This window comes from Lucilia cuprina, chromosome 4 (assembly GCF_022045245.1).
Source record: "Lucilia cuprina isolate Lc7/37 chromosome 4, ASM2204524v1, whole genome shotgun sequence".
In the NCBI taxonomy this organism is placed as follows: domain Eukaryota; kingdom Metazoa; phylum Arthropoda; class Insecta; order Diptera; family Calliphoridae; genus Lucilia; species Lucilia cuprina.
Window position 1 is genome coordinate 30,550,789 of NC_060952.1, and position 9,661 is coordinate 30,560,449.

The 9,661-nt window shown below is 24.4% G+C and overlaps 1 protein-coding gene across 1 annotated transcript in view; it reads right to left on the minus strand.

Annotated features, from left to right (window-relative positions):
- Positions 1 to 7,587, minus strand: part of LOC111683327 (stAR-related lipid transfer protein 13) — a 177,259-nt gene extending 169,672 nt beyond the window's left edge. Inside the window, exons 1-2 of the mRNA XM_046948999.1 lie at positions 7,543 to 7,587; positions 4,205 to 4,213 (exon numbers count right to left, since the gene is read on the minus strand). The gene's annotated coding sequence lies outside the window, so the exon portion shown is untranslated. The remainder of the gene's footprint in view (positions 1 to 4,204; positions 4,214 to 7,542) is intronic.
- Positions 7,588 to 9,661: the final 2,074 nt, after the last annotated feature.

Below are 9,661 nucleotides of genomic sequence, written 5' to 3' on the forward strand. Positions count from 1 at the left end.
GTAAAACAATCTAAAAAAAGTTTGTTGAAAAGGTGAACGCATGCAAAACAAAGACAATACACAGACTTGGTGGCAACACTACTAACTACCACTAGCAACTTTAACAGCAACAGCAGCAACACAGCAAAAACAATTGAAACAATATTAAACACTAAGCAGCAACAGAAGCAACAACTACAACACAACAGTAAAAGCAACAGCAACATTGCCACCAGCTATAGTTTTTGTTGGTTTCTTCATTTTTATTATTATTATTGTAACTGTAAGTCAGTGTTGTTTACTTTTTAAGTCAGTTGCATTAACTACTGACACACCTTTTACCAAAATTTACTTCATCCATGCAACATGCAGCATTAACTGCCTGCCACAACCACAACAACACCAGTTTCTAATAGTCAAAACTAAACAAACCAATTCAATTTTATAGATTCATTCAAATATTTATTTTTTTTAGCTTTTTTGTAAATGTCTGTCTGTCCCATTATGTATTTAAGCTTTTGTATTGATTTGAGGATTTTTCTGTGTGTTTCTTTTGCCACAATTGTTAAAAAAACAAGTTAAAGAAGTCAAGCAATCAAACATTTCAATAAACAATTTTGGCTTTTTTGTTGTTGTTGTTGTTTCCTAGCATTCATACCTTTATTTTTGCCAATAAAAAGAAAAATTATATGTTTGGCCAAAAATAATATAAGAAATCAAGAAAATATACATTCGAAAAAATTTTTCGTCATATTACTAATCCGCCTGCCTGTTGCCTGCCAGTTTGCTAACAAAGACAATGACTGGTAGTGGGTTGTTGCATTTGCAACAAATAATAAAAAAAAAAACAAAATAACAAAAAACGTCTGCAAGGCACCTGTGTTGCCTTTGTTATGTTCATTGTTAATTTGAGAATTGTTATTTTTGTAAAGCAGGTTATTTTCTTTATTTTGTTTAAATTATTGTTATAAAAAAAGTGTTTATTTTTTGTTGTTTGGAGTGGGAGGGGGGTTAGAAAACATTTGTAATTTGCTTGTCAATAATTTGTTTAAACTATGATTTGACCTAAATTGTTTATACACATTTCAAAAGCTTTAGGGAACATTGCAAAAGGGGTTTTTAACCATTATAATAATTTTGAAGGTTTTATGAACAATTGTTAAAAAAAAATATTTAAAATTTTGAAAAATAATTTAATGTCATGGTTTAAATAAATTATTTGCTCTATATAATAAAAATAAAGCTTTTGAAATTTTTCTCATAAAAAAAATCAAAAATGTCAATTATTGCGCTTTTTTTTCTAAAATATTTGATATAAAATCTTATATCTAGAAATTAAAGGAAACTTTATTTTGAAAGCTGTTTATAAGTTCCATTTTTAATGTCCATTTTATATCATTAAAACATTTCACTGAAAAACTTTTAACAATTCTTTATAAACTTTTAAATTTATTAAGCTTTTTTGATTCTGTTGCAACTTTGTTTCTAATTCTAATAAAAAAAAAAATACTTTTCATTAAGAAAAGTGGCCAAAATAATGATTTAATAGATTTTTAAAAAGCTTTGAAGTTCCTTATTAAGCTTTTTATTAAAATTGTTAAATTTTATTAAATCGAGGTAATTTTTCCTATTATTTTTTCTTAATGCCTTCAGCGTTTTATGGCAAATTAAAATTTAAAGCTTTTTTGTTTATTTTTAAACGTTTTACCAAAAGCTTTTAGGTCTCACATTAAAGCTTTAACTTTGTTACACAAAACAAAAATAATATCTTATATTTAAAGTAGTTGTTCTCAACATCTTGTTAAAAGCTTATTTAATTTTGTTAGATTAAGCTTTCTTTTGAAAAATTTTAAAGCTTTAAACACTTTTTTTAAAAAAGCTTTTTAAGCCTGTTTTTTTAACTTTTTTTAATTAAATTTTTAAAACTTTCAACGAAAATCATAAAAGCTGTTAAAAACACGAAAAGCTTTAAAAGTTGTAAAAAGCTCTTTAATATTTTAATACAAATTTTGATTTAAAACTTGTTTTGCTTTATTTAAAGCCTTTAGTTTTTTCTTTTAAATCTCTTGAGCCTTTTATTACAAACTTTTCATCATATTGTAAAAAAGCTTTAAAACTTATGAAATGTTCGTTCAATTTTTTCCGAACTTTAAAAAAAACTGTTTTTATTAAAACAAAGCTTTATATATTTACATATGAAAAACATATGAAAAACTTTACATGTTGTTAAATGCTCTTTAACATTCTTATAAAAAATAAGCTTTAAAATTTGTTTTGCTGTATTTGAAGCTTTTAGTTTTTGTTTTTAAAACTTTTTAGCTTTTTATTACAAGCTTTTCATAATGTTGTAACGATTGAAACTTGAAAGCTTTTATTGAAGTTTTTAATTTTTCTTAAAATCCAAAAAAACATTTCTTTTAAAATATTAAGCTTTTTAAACTTTTGAAGAAAAAGTTATTGATTTTACACTAAAAGCTTTAAATACTTTAAGTAAAAATTCTCTAACTTTTAATTAAAAAAATAGATAACTCAAAAAATAGTTTTGCTGTATTGAAAGCTTTCAGTTTTTGTTTTTAAATCTTCATAATTTTGTCGCCATTGAAAACTTGAAAGTTTTCATAAATTTTTTAAATCATTTATAGCTTAATATAGGCTTTAAAACTTTTAAACAAAAATTTTTGATGTTATAATGAAAGCTTTAAATATTTTAACTTAAAACTATCAAACGTTTAATTTTAAAATATACATCAATTAAGGTTTCAACAAATGTTGGTTAAAAGGCGGAAGTAGAACTTTTATAATTGGCTATAAAAAACTTAAGCTAAGCTGCAGAGCTTTTTTTTAATTTTTAGAGCAATTTAATGATTTTTTTTTGTAAAAAACAAATTAATCAGAGGATTTAATTATACAAAAGCTTAAACAAGATTCTTAAACTTTTTTTATAAAAATTCTATTAGATAACAAAGAATTAAAGAATTTTTAAAGCTTATTATAAATATCACTTTATCACTCTAAATAAAAACCTATAAATAGATTTGTAAACTGTTTTTTTTATTTTAAGTAATTTCTCATGCTGCAGCTTAACTTCTATTAAGGGGATTAACAATTTATCAGAGCTTTTTTTTGTGGGAAGGGAGTTGTTAAAGTGAAATTAAAAAAAAAAATTCTTCTTTTTTGTTTATTTGCTCATGTGACATAAACATTGAAAATTAATTTCAATTTTAAAACCAATTGAAATTGTTTTTGTTTCTTTATTAACAGGCCTGTATTTTAACTCTCCTTAAGTTAAGCTTTCATTTTCACTTTATTTCTCAAGTGGGGATTTAAGAAACAGAAAATAAGAGAAAAAAATACTTCAATACCAACAGAATTTAAGTACAAAACTTTCAACTTCAATTAAATTAAATTTATAGCTGTCATCGAATTGAAATTGTTGTTTGCTGACGTTTTTTTTTTTTTGGATTTTCAGTTATTTTTATGATGATTTACCAAAAGTAAAAAAAAGAGTATTTGAACATAAAAGAATATTGGATTTTTGTAGTAATAAAATACAGGAACTTAATGTAAAAAACCGTAATTTTTAATTACGTCTATAAAAAATGTGTAAAGAAAGAAAGAAAAAAACTAATTCAAAAAATTCTGTTAAAAAAGAACCGAATTGAAATAAAACAACCAGCATGTAATTGTTAATTCTTCGTACATTAACAATTGTCTTATAATAAAAAAATTTACTGCAGAAAATAATAACAATAAAAATAATTACAAATTTATTACCCTTATACAACCGGCAGACAGACAGACAGACAGACAGACAGACAGACAGGGAGGTTACTTTTTTCTTCTGCAGCATTAGTGATCATGATGATGGTTTGTTTTTTAAATAAATTATAAAATTAAAATGTATTTTTTATATGTCATGTTTTTATATAGATTTTATATTTAGTGTTGTCTTTAATTATAACAAATTAACCATATATTTATTTTTCTTTCATGAATGATTAAAAAAAAATAAATAAAACATGAAAATTATTTACAAAAGAAGGCCGACGATCAACGCTTCTTAGTGAGAAGTTGGAGTTAAAAGAATTAAGATTTTTAACAACTGTCTGTCATTGTTTAGAATGCAGTCATGTTGCAGTGGCTTATTTTACACGATTTCTCTTGTTTAAGTATTTCTCTCTCTCCCTCTCTTTCTCTCTCTTTAAAGCTTTTGGATCCGAAGGACCAATTTTTAATACCAGCTTTATTATAAGTTGAGCAACCAGTTTTTTGCTTCAATCACTTGTTACTCAACTTTTTCTTGCTTTACTTATATACAGATTTAAAGATCTAAAAGCTTTGACAGCTTTTCCATAAACTCATCAATCGAAGGACCATTTTTCGATATTTAGAAAATACAACAATTTTATTTGATTTTTTTTCTTTATTTTTTTGGAAATGGTGTATTTGCATTTTGGTTTTTATGGTGTAACATTTTCCATTAATTATCGGTAGTTAAGTATTATTAAGCATCATTAGAGTGTGTTTGAAAATTAAGGCAACAAAAACCCAATGAAGAGATTTTTTACGACAAAGGGTAACAAAAATATAGTTGAACAAAATCATAAAAAAAATATCTCATAAAAATAGTTAGACTATGTTATGTCATGTCTTGTTTTTTGGAATATAAAATGAGATCAATATATAAAAAATTTCACAATTTTCATTAACTTTTCGCTATAAATTTTCATAGTTTTTTTTTTAAATTTCCTGTAGCTTTCTTTGCTCTTTAACTAACCAACTAAACAATATTCATATTATTTTCTGTTCAATAAAGTTTTATCTACATGTAAACTCAGTGAGAGATGAATGGATGGATGGATGGGTCAAAACGTGATCAATAAAAATTAATGAAACACTTTAGACCTTAAAATATTTATATGCATGCATTATATAGTTCAAATTATGTTGAAAACCATTAAATAACATAATAACTTAAACACATAGAGCAGACAGTTAAAATACTATAAATTTTAAAGTTTTTTAGGAAAATATTTAAAATTTAAGAAAATCATGATGATAAGAATGTCCCTGTTGTCAATGGTGGGCTAAAAGACAATCTTTCTTACTATACTAAATAGGTAGATATAAAATTATATGTATTAGGATTTTTTCTATAATAAGAAAATGCTACTTCGCTTTAATTTAAGGCAAAAGCTATTAAACAAAAAGCTCTTTAACAAAAAGCTTTTCATGCAAAAAGTATTTTATCAAAAGATTTTGTAAGAATTCTTATAATGTTTTAGGCTCTTTCTGGAAACTTTTTTATTTTAGGAGCTTTTAGAGAATTTAAGAGGAAAAGATTTTTATAAATTAATTTAAATTAAATAAGTCTTCATTTCTATTTTAAACTTTTTTTTTAATATTTTTGAATTATTTTTTGTAATTTTTACAAAAGCTTTTTTCAAAAGCTTTTTTTCAAAAAATCTTAAAATCAAGAAAAAAAAGTCCAAAATAAAGCTTTTATCAAAAAATCTCAAAATAAAGCTTTATTAAATGCTTAAAATAAAGTTTTTAGCAAAAAAGATTTTATAGAAAATAAAATTTAGAAATATTTGGAAAATTGTTTTTATTTTCTCAAAAAAGTTCAAAATACACTTTTTCAAAACTTAATTTTTCAGTTTTTCTCTAGAAAATCAAATAAAGCGTTTTTTCTAAAAAGCTGTGAACAAATATAAAGTTTTTTGATAAAAAATAAAGTTTTTTTTTAAAAAAACTTAATTTATAAATTTTTTTATAAAAAACTCAAATTTTAGAAATTTCAAAAAATCTTACAAAATATTAAAAAAGCTTTTGATAAAAAAATTCAAAATAATTTCTTTGTACTTCAGAAAGCTCAAAATAAATTCTTTATCTTAAAAAAACTTAAAATAAATATTTTATATACATAAAAAAACGAAAGCTCAAAATAAATCTTTGTGCCTCGAAAAGCTCAAAATAAATTTATCTTAAAAAAACTCGAAATAAAAATTTTATATAAAATATACAAAAGCTTTTATTAAAAAAACTTAAGTAAAAGCTTTTATCAAAAAAGTTCACTATAAAACTTTAATAAAAAAGATCGTTTAAGTTTTTATCAAAAAATTTTTAAAAAATGCTTTTATCAAAAAAGCTCAAAATAAAGCTTTTTTTAAAAAAGCTCAACATAAAGCTTTTTTCAAAAAAGCTCAACATAAAGCTTTATCAAAAAAACTTAAAAAAAAGTCCAAAATGAAGCTTTTATGAAAATAAATTCAGTTTTTTTTGCTTATCTATATTACTTGTATAAAATTTACTAGAAAATAATACAATAAATATCTGTTTCATTTAAAGATAAACTCAAAGTTAATTTGAAATAATTTTGAAAAAGTTTCAATTATTTTTACAATTTTCCAAACAAAAGCTTAAGGAACTATAACCTAATCAAAAAAGCAAGTTTATATTTTACCTCTGAAATTATTATTTTATGCTTAAACTTTGAATGTCTAGGGAATAATAAATTTATTAAATTTTACAAACTTTCTTATATGCATTTATTTTCCGTAGTAATTTCTCAGAAAAATTTTATTAATTCATATTTTGTTTGGTGTCAAGCATATTTAGGTTAATTTGTAAAGCTTTTAGGAATTTATAATGAAGCTTCAACTACTGCTTAAAGTGATTAGAAACAATATTATTTTTGTTTTATTTATGACAAAAGCTGATAAGAATGAAAGAAATTTTCAAAGAATTTTTTTCATTTATTAACAGAATAAAGAAAAACAAATAAGAATGTATAGACGGGCATGGTCGACCCTATGATAGACTTCACCGGAGTGATTATTTTAAGAATGTGAATTTTTTTCCAAAGCTTAATCGACTTTCTCAGCCTTTAAGGTGACTGTAGGACCAATATTTTTGGATGTTACAAACATCAACACAAACGCATAATATCCTACACCACTACAATGGTGTAGGGTATAAAATATCTTAATGTATTTTTTAATTTTCAAATTTGTGTTTATTGCTAAGACAAAAAACATGTGTAGCAAAGAAATATATAAAAACTCTTCTAGTCACTATAGCTGTGTGGCGGCCTGTCAAGTTCAAAGTTATAAATTTAGTTTTAATTGAATTTTAGTGGAATATTGGTAAAGAGGGCAGAATTTTTTCAAGTTTAATAGAAAATTTATTTTAACACTAAGATCTTAAGTTCTTATAAAACTATACACTTTTTTAATATAGAAGGCGTTTTATTGTACAATTTATTTTTAATGAATATTCAATTTTAATTATATTTAATAGCTTTTAGATTTTTTCTATTCCTTCTATGGTTTTTATTTCGTTTTCCTTTTTTTATCTTTTGGGTTTTGTCAAAATTATAGGTTTTTAAAATCAAATTAAAAGGTTGTAACGTTTTAATGTTAAACTTTAAGAAAAAAATTATAGTTTATTTGTAACAATTTTGGTTTTTCTAAATTATAGTTTAAGTTCAAAATTATATAGCTATTTATGGTTAAATGGTATAAATTTTATTAAAAAAAAATAAACTTACCAAATAAGACGGTTTTAGAATACTAGGGGTTATAGCCGGTTTGTGATAAACTGTAAAGATAGAAAAAAGTAATCGAATTGTTAATAAAGATTTGTTGATTAAATAATTTTTAAAAGTTTTAAATTTAATATATTTTTTTGTAAAATTTAATAAACTAAACATAAATTCTTTTAAAATTATTATAAAATAAATAACTAACTCTTATCAAACAGAAACATATTATTTATAAACTATGTAAGCAAAAGTGTCAGCAATTAAGTAAGTAGTTCTACCTTTTACCTTAGAGATATCATGAAGGAGTTAGTTCGTTAGTTAGTTCTATAGATAGATAGATAGATAGATAGATAGATAGATAGATAGATAGATAGATAGATAGATAGATAGATAGATAGATAGATAGATAGATAGATAGATAGATAGATAGATATAGATAAGGAGATGATATGGAGATAAGGAGATGATGACTAAAGTATTTAACAACAATTCTATGTAATCCGAAAAATATGTAGTATTCCTTAAAAAGTAAGTTAATAAGTAAAGGGTTACAATTGAAAGTCATTACCAAGCTTTTGCTTAGTAATAATGACCTCTTTGTAACATTAACTTACAAACCTCTTTTTCTCTTAAAAAAAACTCCTTTTCACCAAAAGCGGAAATAAATGTAAATATTTATGAATAGAAATTATATAATCATATATTTACCATATATAAATACATATATTGGCCATAATAAAAACGCACCACTAAAGCCAAACTGTCGCTGTTAAAAAACTTAAGTCTAAACCAAAATAAGCGAAAATAAAATGAAAATATTAAAACCACAAAAAGCTAAATATTAAAAAAAAAACACTAAAAAACTTTTCAAAAAGAAAAACAAAAATATTTAAATTTAAGTCTTCCTTAAACACTAAAAATGACACTTTCATTACAGCTAAAACAAACAAATATGTTTGTAATTGCAAAAATAAAACTTACAAACGCTCGCCTAAAAATTGTATTTTATTTCCTTAAATTTTGTTTAAGTTAAAAATTGCAGGAAAAAAAGCTAAACTTTAAAGGAAATCAACAATTTACATACCAAAGAAATGTTGACACAAAAACTTTGTATTAAATGTTATTGAAAATTATAGACTTCCTTTAAAAAAAAAATGAAACGATAAAAAGACTATTGTTTTTTTCGAAAAGATAAAAAATATTTTTATTCAGAAATTAACCCTTAGCAAATATTCAATCTATTTTGAAATGTATTAAAAATTCAAATTTATAAGTTTAGCTTAAGTTTGTCAAATTTTACAATACATATTAGAGGGATGGCCCTTATTGATTATGCAGTTGCTAAAAGGCACATATTTTTTAGACCGAAATACGATCTCCATTGGCTTTCAATCTGCCCAATGTTTTAAAGATATCAACTTCTTAGAGACGTCTTCTGTTGAGTCGGCAACAGCACCAGAAACATATCCCGATAAATTTAAACTTAGGTTAGGTTGATAGTAGGATCAAATCCAAAGAAATACACCTAGACCAACATCGGGCCTGTTGTGCGCTCCTTATAAGAAACAAAAGCAACTGAATGAATTATTTTTCAATGTTCAGAAACTCTGTTTCTTGAACGTAATTCCTAAGAATCTTCCAATCTGTATTAGTCAGGAATGTTATTTCCGCAAAAACATCACTTCCAAGATACTTGAAGAAAGTGCTCCAGAGTTTCACTGTCCTCTCCACATGCTCTACATACGTCTTGTGTGTCCACTCAGAATACGAAGAGATTTTTTCGTCTTGCTCTCATCAGTGTCACCCCATAGAATCTTCGTGGTTCTACCCACTGTTTCGTTATTCCAAGAGGTCTTATGGGATTCTCTCACCCATATGTTAAGTTCAACTATTGTTGCGTGGAATGGTTTTCGTTTGTTAGGTTAACTGCCTCGAGCCCCACCCGATTGGATTCCCATATGATGTGAACCTTACCTCTGGGAGAGTATTCAGTTAAAACTTTCTTACAATCCAATTAAAAAAAACTTACATGTGTCCCTAAGATAATATTCTCTTTTTGCGATTTGGGTTTCAATCGCAAATACCATGTTGACAAGATCAAGACAAATTCCAATACAATCGGTCCATACATAATAC